The 17,911-nt window shown below is 41.0% G+C and overlaps 1 pseudogene; it reads left to right on the top strand.

The window, feature by feature from the left end:
- Positions 1-2,098: 2,098 nt before the first annotated feature.
- On the top strand, positions 2,099-2,212 carry LOC130032250 (uncharacterized; annotated as a pseudogene).
- The last annotated feature ends 15,699 nt before the right edge of the window (positions 2,213-17,911 follow it).

Raw genomic sequence — 17,911 nt, 5'->3', positions numbered from 1 at the left:
CAATAATTCAAATAGAATGACAATTATTTTTAATCGAATCATCATGAGATAAACAGTTATAAAGTCTTCATGACTGGGTTTCAGTCATACAATTTCCAACACTTGTCTCTTCACCAGTGCATATCACCAATGTTCCCAATTTCCCTTTTACCACCACCCCCGACACCCCAGTCTTCCTCTACGACAGGTACTTTTCTTCTCTCTCTCTCTCTCTCTTTCACTCTCTCTGCCTCTATCTCTGACAATAATACTTTTAAGAACATTTAAATATTTCAAATCAGTTGTGTTTCTGACAGAAGAGTACAGAGGCATAAAAAATGTTCTGAAGCCTGAAGTAATTCTTGGCAATTGCAAATATTTTTGCAGATATTAACCTGAAAATACTGCAGTTTCATTGAAATATTACAATTTCAATATATTTGGATAATTTTGTCCATATTTGCTACAGAAATACCTTAATTGAATTAAAAATAAATAATTTTCCTCTAGGTGATGGAAGGTACAAAGATGACAGTATATTAATATGTTTGAGGGATCTTCTTTGCTGTATAAAGGCATTTAAATTTAATGTATTCTCCCATCTATTTATCTTTTAAAAAATAAATTAATATTTTTGTTAAATGTAGCATGCAGTTCCATTAATATGACATATACTTATAATATTTAAAATGATTATTGTGTTCATAAGGATTAATCAAAATGATAAAGTTAATCACTTTAATAGATGCCATTAATCTAATTTAAATATAACTAAACTAGGCTTTGAATACTTTAGTCAAAATTCTTTTTCTAAATTAAATTTTTTTCTTTTATATTTTTTGAGATAATATAGTTTGCAAGCTTCCATAGTAGTGTTTTATAATGCAACATTACCTTCCACACCTCTATATTACTATTCCTCCACCAGAAGGAGATCCCTTCTCCTCTGTTGTATCACCACAGATCACTTGTCTGTTGACATTATTTCAGTGTTTTTTCTTTTAATGGGGACTGTCTTATTCCTTGCTTTGTTTCTTTTTATTTGCTGTCTAATGTTTGTCATTTTCCTTTAATTACTTAGCATGACATTTATTCCATCCAGGTTACAGTGAACGCATGATTTAATCTTTCTCATAGCTGAGTAGTATCCCATTGTGTGTATGCCTGTGTGTGCCTGTGTGTGTGTGTGTGTGTGTGTGTGTGTGTGTTTAACAGTTTCATTCCTCATTTGTTACCTGTTGTGGGCATTTGAGTTGTTTCCAAAGCTTGACTATTGTGAACAGTAATGTAATGCACTCCTTTGTGCACATATCCTTGAAGATTAATGTTTTAATGTTTTGCAGGTAATTGCAGGAAAGAAACCACTGGATCATAAAGAAATGCTATTCTTAATTTTCGGAGGAGTCTTCACATTCGTTTCTATAAGATGGGGCCAGTCTCACCAGCAGTGAATGAGGGTCTCATTTTCACTGTATTCCTTCCTGCCAACACTGGTTGTTTCCATTCTTTTTTTTCATATGGACTATTCTCCCTAGGCTGAGAGATCTTATTTTCACTTTGATTTGCATTTTCGTTATAGTCAGTGATTATGAACACTTTTTTGTATGACTGTTGGCCATATTTATGTTTTCTTAGAGGAAGTTCCTATTTAATTCTTTTCCCCAATTAATATATTTTCTTTTGTTATTGAGCTTTGTGAGTGCTTTATATATCTTGAGATTATTTCTTTGTCCAATATGTGATATGTGAATATTTTTTCCCATTCAGAAGTTTTATTTTGAACATCATTTATATCACTATGCAGGAGTTGTTGAGAATATAAATGCAAAGATCCTGAATAAAATCCTAGCAATTACAATCAACAAAACATACAGCATGATCAAGTAGGATTAATCGTAGCGGTACAAGTATGGTTCAGTATGTACAAATTAATTTATGTGAAATGCCACATTATAAAAGAATAAAATGTATATGATCACTTCTGTAGATGCTGAAAAAGCATTTGGCAAGATTCAGTACTCATTTATGGAATAATTTTTTTAAAAAAACACTAAAACAATGGGAATTGAAGGAACTTACCTCAATATAGTAAAAGCCATATACAACAAACCCAGAGTCAATGTTGTACTTAAGGAGAGAAGGTTAGCACTCCCCTTGACAAGGATGGAAGGGGCTTCGGCCTGCAACACACATACGATTAATGGAAATAAAAACCTTAAAACCATTCCTATAAAATCAGACACAAGACACAGATGCTTTTCACTGCTATTATTTGACATAGTATTGGAAATTCTAGCCATAGCAATAAGATAAGAGAGAATTCAAATTCAAAATGAATTTAAATTGGTATCAAAGAAGTCAAGCTACCACTCTTTAAAGATGACATGGCATTATACATAGGAAACCCTAGATTACATAGATTTCCTAGATTCTAGGAACTATAAATTCCATAGTTCCTAGAAACAATGAATTTTTACAATAGAGGAGTAAAAATAAATGCATAGAACTCTTTGGAATTTTTATATGTAAATAATTATATACATATGTGTATATATAATTTGTTTTATTTAAATTTTTTAATTTTATAAATAATCAAAACATTTGATTTACATTTAATATTCAAACACCAATCCCACCACCATTACACCTTCCCACCACCATATTTTGGGTGTTTCCATCCTGAACCCCAATCCCTGCCCCAAAGCAGAACCGAAATAATATATTTTGTATTGTTTGTTATGAAAAACCACTGAAAATGCTACAAAAAAGTATCCTTAGAGGACAGAGTGTGAAGATTCTTGTATTTCACCCAGCGACCATTAAGCCCTTCTAAAAGAGATCTCTAACATTTTGTTACAGGTTGAGCCTTGTGTACTTTTTATATATGTATCTGTATAAAACATGTATATTTTCCCTCTAAGACTGGTTGCCTCCTATTTTGAACTCTATCAAATATGGTGCTGTAATCTTGGAGTATGGTTAGGTTGTGTGGTTTGAAGTATCTCAAAGCGGCACCTGTGGCCTCAAGGTCCAGGAATAGATTCACTCATGGGTGATGCTTTGCCTAAGCTTGTGGAGATCAGCCATGAGCATGGCAGCAGCTGGGTTCTGGAAGTTGTCGGCTGCCGGGGCTGGGTCCTACGGGGCGGGGAGGGGTCTCACTTGCCATCCTCCTGGGCTCCCAGAGTGAAACAGCCTGGCATGCAGTCAGCATGATTATGGTGAGTGTCATGTTTATGCTTCCTTCCGGGAGAGGACATTTGATCTAAATGGTGGCTGATGAGGACAATTTGTTTTAAAGAAGCAGTCCCATTCATGATCATGATGATCATGCAAAAAAAAAAAAATAAACAAAAAACCCACACTTAAGTGTCCAGGAATGAAGGAAGTAAAGGATTTGCTTAGTTCAAACTTTAAATCACTGCTGAAAGAAAATAAGACAAGGAAATGGAAGCACATCTCTTGTTAACGTATTAGAAGAATACATATTGTTAACATGACCATACTACCCAAAGCACTTTATAGATTTAATACACACCCCACTAAAATTCCCATGGAATCCTTTAAGGACACAGAATAGATACTTCTAAAATTTTTATGGGACATGCAAACAATCCTGATAAAAGGAAGATGGGAGGAATTGCATTCCAAGGCTTTAAACTATACTATAAATCTGTAGTAATCAAAACCGCAATTGCTCGAGCGGGCCCAGTAACGTCTCCATTGGAGACTTTGTTGTTACTGTGTCTGGCATATCCAATACTCTCGGTAGCTTGCCGGGCTCTCCGAGAGGGGCGGAGGAATCGAACTCGGGTCGGCCATGTTGGCCGCCTGTAAGGCGAACGCCCTACCCGCTGTGCTATCGCTCCAGCCTAAAATAGATTTAGTAATCAAAACCACAATTAAGATAGAATTAAGATACGTTCATAGATCAGTGGGGAGCCCAGAGACAAACCCGTGGTTGTATGAGTAGTAAAAATAACAAAGAGGCTAAGTGCTACATGCACTTAACATGCCTCTTCAACAAAAGATGCTGGGAGATCTGGTTAGATTCATGTAAAAAATTGAAACTGGACTCCTATTCCACACTAAAAGATTAATACTTAAAAGACTAATTCAAAATAAGTTAAAGATCTTAACATCAGGCTTTTACACATTGAATACTTTGAGAAAGCAGGCAGGATATTTCATAATATTGATTTCAAAGGAGGGTTCTATGAGACATCCCCATTGCCAAAGAAAACAAAAGGGAATCATCTATTGCCTTTTATGTTAAACCAACTATTTAATCTCCTTGCTATTGTGGTCAAGTGCCCCCCAAACACTGCTAATGCAAACAGTACGTTTCATCCATATTTTCTTCTATGTACTTTATGGTTTGGGGTCTGTTGTAGAGGTCTTTATTCAATTTGTTGTTTGTTTGTTTGTTTGTTTTGTTAGGGGTGTCCAGGTCTCACTCTTGTGATCAGGTATTACTTCTGGTTTGGCATAGCTCAGGGAACTGTATATGGTATTGTGGATAGAGCCCTGTGAGGCATGTAGGGCAAGTGCTTTGCACCATTTCTCTGGCCATATAGTCCATTTTGAATTTATCTTTGTATATGGGTATTGAGTTTCTTAGAAATCAGTTTCATTCTTTTACATTTGTCCAGTTTTCCCAGAATATTTGTTGAAGAGTTTCTCTTTATTCTGTCATATGTTCTTAACTCCTTTATGGTAAATATCAGTAAATATATGAGGTTATTTGTGTTTAGGATTACAATCTTACAAGAGAATCAATGCTGTTTCTAACTTTTTGACGTTGCCTGTATTCTTTGATGTGGGTCTTTTATTAATCTTCAGCAGAAGTGTAGCATCTTCAGATTACAGTCTGATTCTCTAACATCTGCTTCTGTGTTTTCTAATGGCTTCTCTGACTCTGACTTTTCTATTCCATATTTGTTTTATAAGCTCCTTGTAGTTAAATAATTACATTGAGTCCATGTGGATAATCCAGGATGATCTACCCATCTTGAGATGGGGAGACCTTAAATTTAAATACACCTGCAAGGTCCCTTTTGAAATGTATGGTAAGATGTTAAAGTGTAGCACTGTAGCATTGTCCTCTCCTTGTTCATCGATTTGCTCGAGAGCGCACCAGTAACATCTCCATTGTGAGATTTGTTGTTACTGTGTTTGGCATATCGAATATGCCATGGATAGCTTGCCAGGCTCTGCCGAGATACTTTATATAAAGATACTGTATATAAAGATAAAGGCGGGATACTTTAGGTAGCTTGCTGAGCTCTCTGAGAGGGATGGAAGAATCGAACCCGGGTCAGCCGCGTGCATGGCAAACGCCCTACCCGCTGTGCTATCGCTCCAGCCCAACTGTTAACATATTAACAGTTCTGGAAATTAAGATGTGAATATTTTGGAAGACCACTAATACGTTTAACAAAATCTTTGAAAAAAATTTACCTGTACTTACTACCTGTGAATGTCAGACAGTTCCTATTAAACTGAAATTGAACCAATTCTGATCATTAAAAAACTTCAAGGGCCATGCTGAAAGTAGACTATAGACCAAAAATGATTGCCACTCAATGCCTCTTTTGCAAACCACAACACCCAAAAGAACAAAAGGGAATGCCCTGCCACAGAGGCAGGGTGGGATGGAGGGGATGAGGGGTGGGAGGGATACTGGGACCCGTTGTGGTGGAAAATGGGCACTGGTGAAGGGATGGGTATTTGATCATTGTATAATTGAAATACAAGCACAAAAATTTGTAAGTCTACAACTTTACCTCATGGTGTTTCACTAATAAAAATAAAAAAAAAACTTCAAGGGCCAGAACGATATAGTACAGCTGGTAGGGCATTTGCCTTGCACGCAGATGACCCTAGCATCCCATATGATCCCCCAGCACTACCACAAGTAATTTATGAGTACAGAGACAGGAATAACCCCCTGAACATAGCTGGTGTGACTCAAAAAGAAAAGCAAAAACAAAAACAAACAAACAAAAAAACCCTTCAAGACTTTGGATTAATAGGAGTGAGAAACCATTATTATTATTATTTTTTAATGTAGGAGTATTGCTATTTATTCAGCTACTGATTAGCTGATTTAATTGGGTATGAAGCGCACCTTACTTTTGTTTTTCTTTTTCTTTAGTGATAGCACAGCGGCAGGGCACTTGCCTTGTGTGCAGCCAGCCCAGCCAGGCCGAACTCGATTCCTCCGCCCCTCTTGGAGAGTCTGGCAAGCTACGGAGTGTATTCAGTATGCCATACACAGTAACAAGAAGTCTCACAATGGAGACATTACTGGGCCTGCTCGAGCAAATCGATGAACAAATTGATGAACAATGGGAAGACAGTGTTTTTTTTGTCATTTTATTTATTGAATAACTGTGAGAGCAGTTACAAAGATTTCGGATTTAAGTCTTGGTCATACAATTAAACACCTGTCCCTTCAACAGTGCCCATTCTCCACCACCAAACCCCAGATTACCTCCATCCCACACCCTCCCCCTACCTGTGGGGCAGATGATTTCCACATTATTCTCTCTCTACTTTGATTACATTCAATATTTTGACACTAGACCCACCATTATTATTTGGGATTTTACCCCAACACTCAGATCTGCTGAAAAGGCAACAGTAGACAAGTTTTTTCTCTTACTGGTTGTGAATAACACATGATGTCATACAGCAACAGCAGTGGCCACATGATTTTGAAATTCCGAAATTTTAACACTGAAATCTGGAGGAATTTCTGCCAAAACCTGCTGAGTTCCGAGATTTGTTCCTGAGTCTCTGGGATCATGGCTGTTATGCAGCTTGATCAGGAGTCAGAAAGGCCATTCATGGACTGCTACTTGGGGTCTTGTTAGGATGGGGAGGAAGGGGCCGGCTCCACCCCCATCCCATTAGGCCCTGCATGTCTTGTCACTGAGGGCCCAAACATGACAGCCCAATGGCCTCTGGAGGATGGCGGCCACCGAGCCGCCTAGGGGGAGCAGGCGGAGGGACAACACCCTTTCCCCTCTGGGGTGGCCCGGCGACAATAACATACTGAGGGCTGCAGACACATTTCTGCCAAAAGCCACTGGGTTCCGAGATTTGTTTCTGAGTCTCTGGGATCATGGCAGTTAAGCAGCTTGATCAGTTAGCCAGAGAGGCTCTTTGTGGGCGACAACTCGGGGTCTAGTTGGGGTGGGGAGGAAAGTGCAGACTCCACTACCATCCCGTGAGGCCACACGTGATTCGTCACTGTGGGCCCAAACCTGATTATCCAATGGCCTCTGGAGGATGGCGGCCACCAAGCTGCCTAGGGGGAGCAGTTGGAGGGACAGCATCCTTTCCATCCTGTGGTGGCCTGATGACAGTAACCTACTGCGTGGTCCAGATGTATTTCTGCCAAAAGCCACTGGGTTTCGAGATTTGTTTCTGAGTCTCTTGGATCATGGTCATTAAGCAGTTTGATCAGGGGCCAGAGAGGCCGTTTATGGGCGGCGACTTGGGGTCTCGTTGGGATGGGTAGGAGAGGGCCAGTTCCACCCCCATCCCATGAGGCCCCACATGTCTCATCACTGTGGGCCCAAAGCTGACTGTCCAGTGGCCTCTGGAGTCTGGAGGATGGCGGCCACCGAGCCACCAAGGGGGAGCAGGCGGAGGGACAGCACCCTTTCCCTCATGGTGTGGCCCAGTGAATAACCTACTGAGGGGTCTGGACTTTTGGTATTTCTGCCAAAAGCCACTGGGTTTCGAGACTTGTTTCTGAGTCTCTGGGATCATGGCCATTAAGCAGCTTGATCAGGAGCAATAGAGGCCATTCGTAGGCGGCAACTCGGGGTCTCTTTGGGATGGGGAGGAAAGGGCCGGCTCCACCACCATTTGTTGAGGCCCTGCATGTCTTGTCACTGCAGTGAGAAACCATTATTAATAGCATTAATTATTAAAACCGCAGAATTTCAGTTAGGAAATAAAAACTTCACCAAGCCAGGCTGAGGATGTAGTAGAGTGTAGAAGTGATCTTGAGCACTGAACCAGGAGAAAGCCTTGAGCATAGCTGTTCTGTGGCCCAAAATCCAAAAACAGAAACAAAGAAAATAAACTTCACCAAGTTGATGTTCTCTATGAAATTTCTTTTTTGTGTGTATGTATGTAGCATTAATATAATGAGACAGTGAGATTTGAATAGTTTTTTTATTAAACATTGGAATTTAGTATTTAATGACCTTCCGTTTTTTAAAATTGTGATGGTTATTTATTTATTCATTATTTTGTGACTAGTTTTAGGGATTGAATCCAGAACTTTATATATGCAGTGGGTGTACTCTACCCCACAATTACAGTCCTATTTTTATTTTTAAAACTGATTTGTAAGGATGTTGTTTTTAGTTGGTCACATATTATGGATTATTTTTCAGATTTGCTTAATTTTAAAATCTTTGAGATAAACAGAATAGTTAAAATGTTCTGAAGTTTAGCATTTATTTTTAAAAAATTAATTTTAAGGCCTAAGTATTCCACTTCCAACACCTATAAAGATCATATAATTATTAAATCTGTAATACTTCTTGAATTGGGGTTTTCATTTCAAATATGTATTTTTCAGTACTTTCAGAATTGATGATTTTACATAAGATCTTGATGAATTTCCAAAAATTTAATCTTTGTTATTTATTTATCCCTTTATTTTGCATCATTTATATCAATCTCATGAATGTTTCTGGATTTTATATTCTATTAATTTTTATGTGTCTTTTAGGATCAGTACCTCACACCAATTTTTATAGTTTTATGATATTTTTAATAATTGACATTTAAAGCTTTCCTTTTTCTGTTGGTAATATATAAAACTTGTATGGTCCTTTTTCTTTTTCCTGTCAAAGATAAAAAAAAATCACTTCCCTCACCCTCCTCAATGATGAGGAAATGTAGTTTGAAAAATATTTTTCAGGTATATATTAGTTAACTTGTCCTCTCTGAGAATCTGAGCCTTTTTGTTTTGGGGCTATATCCAGTGGTGCTTAGAGGTCACTGCTGCCTCTGTGCTCAGGTACCAAATCCTGGTCTTGAACCTGGATCACCTGCATACAAAGCATGAATTCAGCCCAGCTGACCTATCTTTCTAGCTCTGAGAAACTAATCATTTTATTCATAAAGTACTGATGAAATTTCTCCTTCTCTTTGACCCCCAGGCTTCCTAACATTGGATAATTATTCCAGGTCTTTCCTACTTTTTCTTTATAATTACTGTGATGTAAATTCTCCATATTTGAGTTATTAAATTGATTTTTTTCTTTGCTAATATGTCTAATGCTGTTTTTGATTACTCTTCCTGCCTGAAAATAACTCAGAGGGACAGGGAATTTTTCTCCAGTACCTTTTCTTAATTATATTCATAGCTTGTAATTTGATACATTCTTGGTATTTTTAAATGGTCTATTTTATAGTTTGGGTTTCCTTTGGGGCCGAAGATAAATCAGCTAAATAATTTAAGATAAAATATGTATGAGAAAGAATTTCTGGTGCAGTTCTTTCTGATGAAAAGATAATTTAGAAATATTACAAGCAGCCAACATGGCCGACCCGAGTTCGATTCCTCCGCCCCTCTCGGAGAGCCCGGCAAGCTACCGAGAGTATTCGATATGCCAGACACAGTAACAACAAAGTCTCCAATGGAGACGTTACTGGGCCCGCTCGAGCCAATCGACGATCAATGGGAGGGCCTTTACCTTACCTTTTAATAGGGGCCACACACCCAGCAGGACTTAGAGAGGAGTAAGGCCATACTCACTGTCCTAGGGTCCTAGAGGTTGCACCTGGTTGCTCTATGAACCATGTGAGAAAAGATCAAATTCAGGGCCTTGGACGTGTTAAGCAGTACTTATCCCCACCCCCAACCCCACCCTCACCCAAATATATACTTTCAAATTCCAGATTTCAAAACTTTTTGTCTGATCCTATTCAGATCATCATTACTTCTTCATTTTATTTTAGCTTTTTGGGTCACACCCTGCGATGCACAGGGGTTACTCCTGGCTCATGCACTCAGAAATCACTCCTGGTGGTGCTCGGGGGACCATATGGGATTCTGGGGATCAAACCTGGGTCAGCCTCACGCAAGGCTATCTGCTGTGCTATCGCTCCAGCCCCTCTTCATTGTTGCTAACTAAACTGTTGTGGATATTTGGTTCTGGTCTGTTCTTGCCAGTCCCTTGAAAAGGTAGTCACTAAGAGATGGGCAAGATCACAGACTCGTCATAGCCCACAGGCTATAAATAAAAATATAAGAATCCTTATTTCACTTCTAGGTAAAGGTAAAGGTAAAGGCCCTCCCGTTGATCATCGATTTGCTCGAGCAGGCCCAGTAACGTCTCCATAGGAGACTTTGTTGTTACTGTGTCTGGCATATCGAATACTCTCGGTAGCTTGCCGGGCTCTCCGAGAGGGGCGGAGGAATCGAACTCGGGTCGGCCATGTTGGCCGCTTGTAAGGCGAACGCCCTACCCGCTGTTCACTTCTAAGTCTCTGCAAATTTGTCTGCACCAAATTGTGAACTTTCCTCCAATTAACTTATACACTAATGTTATATGAAAATATGTCAATTACTGGACAACTTAAATTTTGATTAGAAAAACTTTGCTTAAGATTGATCAGAAAAACTTTGCTATTATAAAGGTAAATCTACTGTAGTATTATCTATATATGAACTATTTTTTCCTGTGTTAATACTAAAATTCTTCCCTTTATATACCACAGATGAAAGAGATGACTTCAGTGACTTTTCTATTATAATTCAGTGTGAAGCTAGCTTAAAGCTATGTTTAAATACAATTCAATGTGATGTGCTTGCCTGAGGCAAATGACATTTCAAATTGTGATTCTTTTCACCCCAAATGTAAGAAGGTCTGCTCTTTCCTGTAGTGAGAGCTATTTAAAAGGAGTTAATTTAAGAGGTCATAATCCAACTTGTGACTTCTCAGATTCTTTCATTTGCATTACAAATCATTTAAAGGATTTGAAACAAATGACTAAAAACTATTCAGGAAAGACCAAAGAAAAATATTGTTAATTTTAATTCTCTTGCTTTTTAATACCTGTTCACCTAGGCAGAGGGGCAGAAAGACAAAATAGTTTACAATGAAAATGAATAATAATTTATAGTAGAGATTATACTAGCCATTAGAATAAACGTTTTCGTCACTCTCAGAAGTACCTGAGAAGTACCAGTCAGTTGACATCCCAAACACAATATTATACAACAACCCTTTGTGTTTTCTAGATCAGGAGTGAAAGAAACTGGAATCAGTTTTACTTGGAATTCTGTAGTTGATATGATGTCAGTGGGCCCCACGGGTGGGTGATGTGGGGAGAAGAAAGATGGTCACTTTCTCCCGATTCACCTTTGCCACCCGGGACCCAGGGTTACTGGATTCTTGTCTTATCCCACAGAAAGGAATTTCAGGAGTAGACGAGCAGTGAAATTATGCAGTTTTGATTTGGAGGTTTTGAAGGGAAGGAGGGAGAGAAAGTGGGAGAAAGTGGAGAGTAACGGTAACATGCTCAAGAGAGAACCCAGGCTTCTCCAAGAGCGGAGAGAGCCCCTACACAGCCCTTCCAGCATTAGACATGAAAGCATAAAAGTACACATCTCAAGAGGGGAGATGCGGGTGACACATGTGCTCAGCCACCGCATGTGCTTGGCCACGTGGGTAGAAGCAACACGTGGGCTCAGGCAGTATATGCTTGCCTTTCCTTTGTTCAAGTAGACCTTTATAGGGTTTCTCCAAGCTACTCCCAGGTAAGGATTCTACCTAGGTAAAAGTCGGTTGCTAGGGAGGTTACCAAGGGGGTTGGGAGTAGTGATGGTCTTCTTTGAAAGTCCTTTCCTGACCTTTTGTTTCTGCAGGAGCTTCTGTTGGAGGGGGTTGGTCCAGCCTCCTAAGGGTCTGTTACAGACTGGCACCAGTTCTCCTTGAGGTCAGGACTATTACTTCCCAGGAGATTTACTGCCATTGGCTTGGGAAATGGCCTTCCCTATCTGCCTGCCTGCCTACATCAGTTGTTGTTCAGTTTGGTGAGGTTTTTTTTTTTTTACATAACTTGCATAGTCATTAGTTTATATCAGATTTATAATGTGTGAGTATTTTCTCCCAGTTTTGTGGGGTCATGATCAAAAGACCACCAGAGACCGAAAATTAGAATTTGGAGGACTTTTTACTCACGTCAGCTGGTGGGATGTCCTGCTAGACAAGAGCAGCAGCATCACCACAGAAGCACTGACCTTTCATTAGGAAAAACCATATCTTGGATACACATAGCTGCTGCATTTGGAGATGTCTGTTCTGTTGAGAACAAGTGGAATGTAAGGGACTAGTTTGTTTTTCATGAACACTGTCTTGGTGAGATTCAGCTGCAGTCTGACCTTTCCACACTCATGGTTGAAGTCAGCTAGCATTTGTGCCACTTGGCTAATATTTGGTGTCATTAGAATGATGTCATCAGCGAAATGGAGGTGGTGTAGTTGCTGACCATCTATTTTCACTCCCATTTCTTTTCATTCTAGTTTTCGTATGATGTTCTCAAGGGTGGTAGAAGAGTTTCGGTGAAATGGTATCACCCTGCCAAATCCCTCTCTTTACATCGATGATCACTTCCTTGTAGAATAGTGAGATCCTGGTGTTGAATCCATAATTCTGAAATTCTTTTCTGAAATCAAAGAATATGGAACTTACATGGAAGTTCCATATTCTTTGATTTCAGAAAAGAATTTCAGGAGAGGATAGAGTGTGCAGCAAAATATTTGTATTTAATGGAAAATGAAACTCATTCAAAAAAGAATGCAGGCTTCTGAAGAAAGAGAGCACTCCGTAAGTAAGTAGGATTACAGAGCAACAAGGAAGATGAAGGCAGCACCAGAACAGAGTGTGCCAAATTCCTTTGGGAAGTTGATTCCATGGAGTCTTCTCCAAGCTGCCTTAGTTTAGGTTCCCATCTAAGAATATTGTTAGTGTGTTGTCAAAGAAAAGGACTGACCCAGGTGTTTTTTTTTTCATTCTTTCAACCTCATCAGGGCCTCTGTTCATGCCTGTGAATTGTCTTTGGAGGTGGTCTGTTGTTGGGTGGCAGGATGACTTCTCTTTGGATTGTATCTTGTCTCCTTGAACATTTCTTGGGTTTATGGATTCCTGAAATTAACTTCTGAAGGGCCCTCTATTTTATTTTTTTGTTTTGTTTTGTTTTTGGGTGACACCCGGCAATGCTCAGGGGTTACTTCTGGCTCTGCACTCAGGAATTATTGCTGGTGGTGGTCCGGGGACCATATGGAATGCTAGGAATCAAACTTGGGTCGGCCACGGGCAAGGCAAATGCCCTACCCACTGTGCTATCACTCCAGCCCCAAGAGCCCTTTATTTTAAATGGAGTTTAAAATATTGTTATGTAGTTGGTGGGGCCAAGGGGACTTCATGTGAAGTGGAGAGAGAGAGAGACAGCCACTTTCTCCTGATCCACCTCTTCCACCCTTGGATTGACCCACATGTCTAGGACTGATAAAATCTGTGATAAGTCCCTACACAGCCCCACTAGTTGGCCATCAAGCTCCACCTGATGTCCACTTGTCTTTCTTGGCACAGGAGTTAATCCCTACCACCTGATTGTCTGGAAGCCACAGATTTAAGCTGGAGCTAGGAATTGCTCTTTGCAGGAGGGGAGGGGAGGGGAGAGAAGGAGAGGGGAGGGGAGGGAGGGGGAGGGGGGAGGGGGAGAGGGCGAGGGTGAGGGAAGAAGAGGGAAGAGGGAAGGAAAGAGGGAAGGGAAGAGGGAAGGGGAGGAGAAGGGGAGGAGGAGGAGGAGGGGGAGGGAAGGGAAAGGGAAAGGGGAAGGGAAGGGGAAGGGGAAGGGAAGGAAGTTCTAGGTCTTCTCCAGGCATTCTGGGTCCTTGATTTTCTCTCAGAAATGAATTTCAGGAGTAGACTAGCAGTGAAGTAAAAACAGATTTTATTTGGAGGTTTTGAGGAAGTGGAAGGAGGGATTCGAAAGGGAGAAAGAGAGTAATGCACTCAAGAGAGAATACCAGCTTCTCTAAAGGCAGAGAGAACACCAGTACACATCTCAAGAGGCGAAATGTGGGTGGCACGGACTTGGTCACGTGGACACAAGTAATACATGGGCTTGGGCAGCATGTGCACACACTTCCTTTGTTTAGTTGGTTTTATAGGGTTTTCCATAGCTGCCCCACATGGGACTTTCTAACTAGCTAAGAGTTCATTACTAGGGTGGTTGCCAAGGGGGTAGAGTTGGAAATGGTTGATGGTCCTCTTTGAAATTCCTTTCCTTGGCCTTTGTTCCTACTGGAGCTTTTCTGAGAGTGGCTCCAGCTTTCTCTGGGAATGTTGGCACGAGATGAGGGTCTTATTAGGCATTAGTTGCTGTGCTCACAGCCTTGAGGCTAGTGATTTTAATTCCCAGGCAATTCCATTGTGATGGGGACCCTTTTGTGTCTAAGTGCCTGCCACAATTTTATAAAGCCAGCATTTATAGTATAATCTATATTTAACAACATATGTATATGTTGGGCTGAGTGATAGCATAGTGGATGGGTTGTTTGCCTTGCATGTGGCTGAGCTGGGTTCAATTCCTCTGCCCCTCTCAGAAAGCCTGGCAAGCTACCGAGAGTATCCTGCCTGCACAGCAGAGCCTGGCAAGCTACCTGTGACGTATTTGATATGCCAAAAAAGTAACAAGTATCACAATAAAGACATTACTGGTGCCCAATCGAGCAAATCGATTAACAACCAGGCAGTGCTATGTATATGTATATGTTAATATAAATAACTGGTATGATATTTTTGTTAATAAAGATCACAGTATGCTAATAAATACCAATATGGGTTTTTTTTGATCACTTGATCACTTGAAATCCTGTTACTCATCGATTAGCTTGAGCGGGCACCAGTAACGTCTCCATTCATCCCTGTCACGTGCTAGTGTAGCCCAATGGCGTCTGCTCGTTCTAGTAACACAAAGAGCCTCAAGCCGATCATTCAGGGTCTTGATGAAGAAGTCTGACCATCTCGTAGGTTGGCAGCCAGGCGGTCTTTTGACGTCCCGTGGAATCCATTCAGTAACGGCTCTAGTCCAGCGGTTGTCTCCAAATCTCATTACGTGTCCAGCCCACCTGATTTTCGACATCTTGGCAAATGAGACAGTGTCCCTGATTCTTGATCGACAACAGAGGTGGAAACTGGATTCTTTCTCTCATTTGAGTGAAACGTGATACTCCAAGCATAGCTCTTTTGATTCCTCTTTGGGAGACCCAAATAGTGTTCTCATCCTGTTTTTGTAGGGCCCAGGTCTCAGAGGTGTATGTTAATGCAGGAAGAACAATGGAATCAAAGAGATGTGCTCAGAGCCAGAGATTCTTCATCCTTTTACCTATTTCTTTGATGATCTTGAAGGCGTTCCAAGCCACTCTCTTCCTCCTGTACAACTCAGGTGCCAGGTCATTCGTCATGTTGACTTCTCGGCCTAGGTACACTTAACTGTTGCATTCGGAGATGGTTGTTTCGTTGAGAGCGAATGGAAAATCAGGAATGAGACTGTTTCTCATAAGCATTGTCTTCGTGAGATTCAGCTGGAGTCCAACCTTTCCACATTCATGGTCGAAGTCAGCCAGCATTTGTGCCACTTGGCTAATGTTTGGTGTTATTAGAATGATGTCATCAGCAAAGCAGAGATGGTGTAGTTGCTGACCGTCTATCTTCACTCCCATTCCTTCCCATTCCAGTCATCACATCACATTCTTGAGAGTGGCACTGAAGAGTTTCAGTGAAATGGTATCACCCTGCCAAACCCCTTTCTTGACATCGGTGATCACTTCTTTGTAGAATGGTGAGATCCTGGTAGTGAATTCGTAATATAGCTTATGGAGGATCCTGATGTATTGAGTTTGAATGCCCTGATTGGCTAGGTCTTCCACTTCTGTCTCTACAGAATCAAAGGCCTCCTTTAAATCAATGAACGTTAGACAAAGCAGCATCTTGAACTTCCGAGAAAACTCAGTGAGTTTGCTTATCGTGTGGATGTGGTCGATCTTGCTAAATCCTTTGCGGAACCTGGCTTGCTCGCATGGTTGTCCTTCATCTAGTGTTCTGCCAATTCTATTCAGGATGACTCGAGTGAACAGCTTGTAGATGACAGACAGTAGGCAGATTGGGCGATAGTTGTCAATGTCGTGGATGTCTCTCTTCTTGTACAGTAGTACAGTCCTGCTGGTTTTCCATTGGGACGGAACCTTGCATTCAGACAGGTAGCGTGTGAAGAGCCGAACCAGCGTATTGATGAGTACTGATGGCAGGTTCTTCAGGTGTTCAGGTCTGACCTTGTCTGGGCCAGGTGCTCTTGTTTCTTTACCGACGAGGTGGCGTGTCAGATTTCGGAAGGGAGAACATTGGGAAAGACATACCCATCCTGCGGAATTTAATATGTGGGCAGGTTGATGTGGCTATCGAAGACATCTGAGTAGAAGTCATGGATAATCTTCTCTTTGCCCTTCTGGAAGATGTAATAGATCCATCAGGACATTGGAGGGCAGTCATCTTGGTCTTGTAGTTGGCGAAGGACAGGCGAACGCTGCAAATGCTTTTCCCGGTTTCTGCCGCATCTAACTGCACTGCTGCTCTTCTCTCTTGGAGGTCTTCCTTTATCGCATTTCTGCACTGCTTTGCAAACTTGGATGTTCACTTTCAGTTGCCTGAGGCATGCTCCAAGTCATATTGGTGAATAAGCTCAAGTGTTTTCAGTGACAGGCTTTTTTTTTTTTTTTTGTGGCTATCTCTCTTCTTGGCGTTCCTCGCACAATCATGGAGGTGCTGAACCAGTCAATCGTATTCCCCATCAGTGTTGTCAGTGTCGGCATCTTCCCATGTTGCCGCAGAGCTCATTTTGGCTCTAGTGCCAAAGAGCTCATTCTGGGAGTTCTCTTCTTAAACTGCAGCCCTTTCTCCCCGCTCTGTGAAGTAGAATTTTGCACGAAGGAGACGGTGGTCTGATTGCGTTTGGAATTTTGGGACAACAGTGACATTGGTCAGGCAAAACCATTGATTGAATATGATGTGGTCAATTTCATTGTGGAACTGTCCACCGGGAGACTCCCATGTCCAACGTTTAGATTTGGCCTTCTGGAACCGTGAGTTACCATGGATGGTCTTGGTCGACGTGATGAACTCAGACAGTCTCTCACCCTGTTTGTTCCATTCTAGGCCACGTGTCCCGATGTGGAGTTCTTCGGCTGATCTTCTCGGTCCTATCTTGGCATTAAAATCACTGACAATGATCTTGTAGAAGTTGTGGTCTTCTTTATAGAACTTCTCCAGTTCCATGTAGAACTTCTCAATTTCTCCTTCATCATAATTGGATGTTGGTGCATAGAAAACGAAGATAGAAACTGCTGTCAGTGAGCCACAACTATTCAAATGTAATCGTCCAATTCGGGTTGTTAGGCATTCGAATGAATCAGTGCTCAGGGCCAAGTTCATGTTGACAAGGACACGGACATCATCAATGCCTCTTTGTTGCACGTTCTGAGGAACAGTTCTTCTCCTGTGTCGAAAACAGTGTGATGTGATTGATGCCTTCTTGTCTTGGTCAGACCAATGATGTATTTGATCTTTTGTGCTTGTACCATCAGGTCCTCGATGGATGCATCTGATGCCAGCATTAGTTCATTGAAAGTACAGACAGTCATTTTTGTCTTTCTTCATTTTGGCAGCCTAGTTTGGCCTTGAGATTTTATCAGCCTCTCTTTCCAGATCCTTCTCTATGCTGCCATATTGGTCGCTCCTTCAGGGTCAGGGGAATGAGACCCATTTTATTTACTGGTTTTGGCATATTGAATACACCACGGATAGCTTGCCAGAATCTGCTGTGCGGGTGG

The sequence above is a fragment of the Sorex fumeus genome, unplaced genomic scaffold (assembly GCF_029834395.1).
Source record: "Sorex fumeus unplaced genomic scaffold, SorFum_2.1 ptg000047l, whole genome shotgun sequence".
Classification (NCBI taxonomy): domain Eukaryota; kingdom Metazoa; phylum Chordata; class Mammalia; order Eulipotyphla; family Soricidae; genus Sorex; species Sorex fumeus.
Note: the sequence above shows the minus strand (reverse complement) of the source record. Positions and strands in the feature narration are given on the sequence as shown.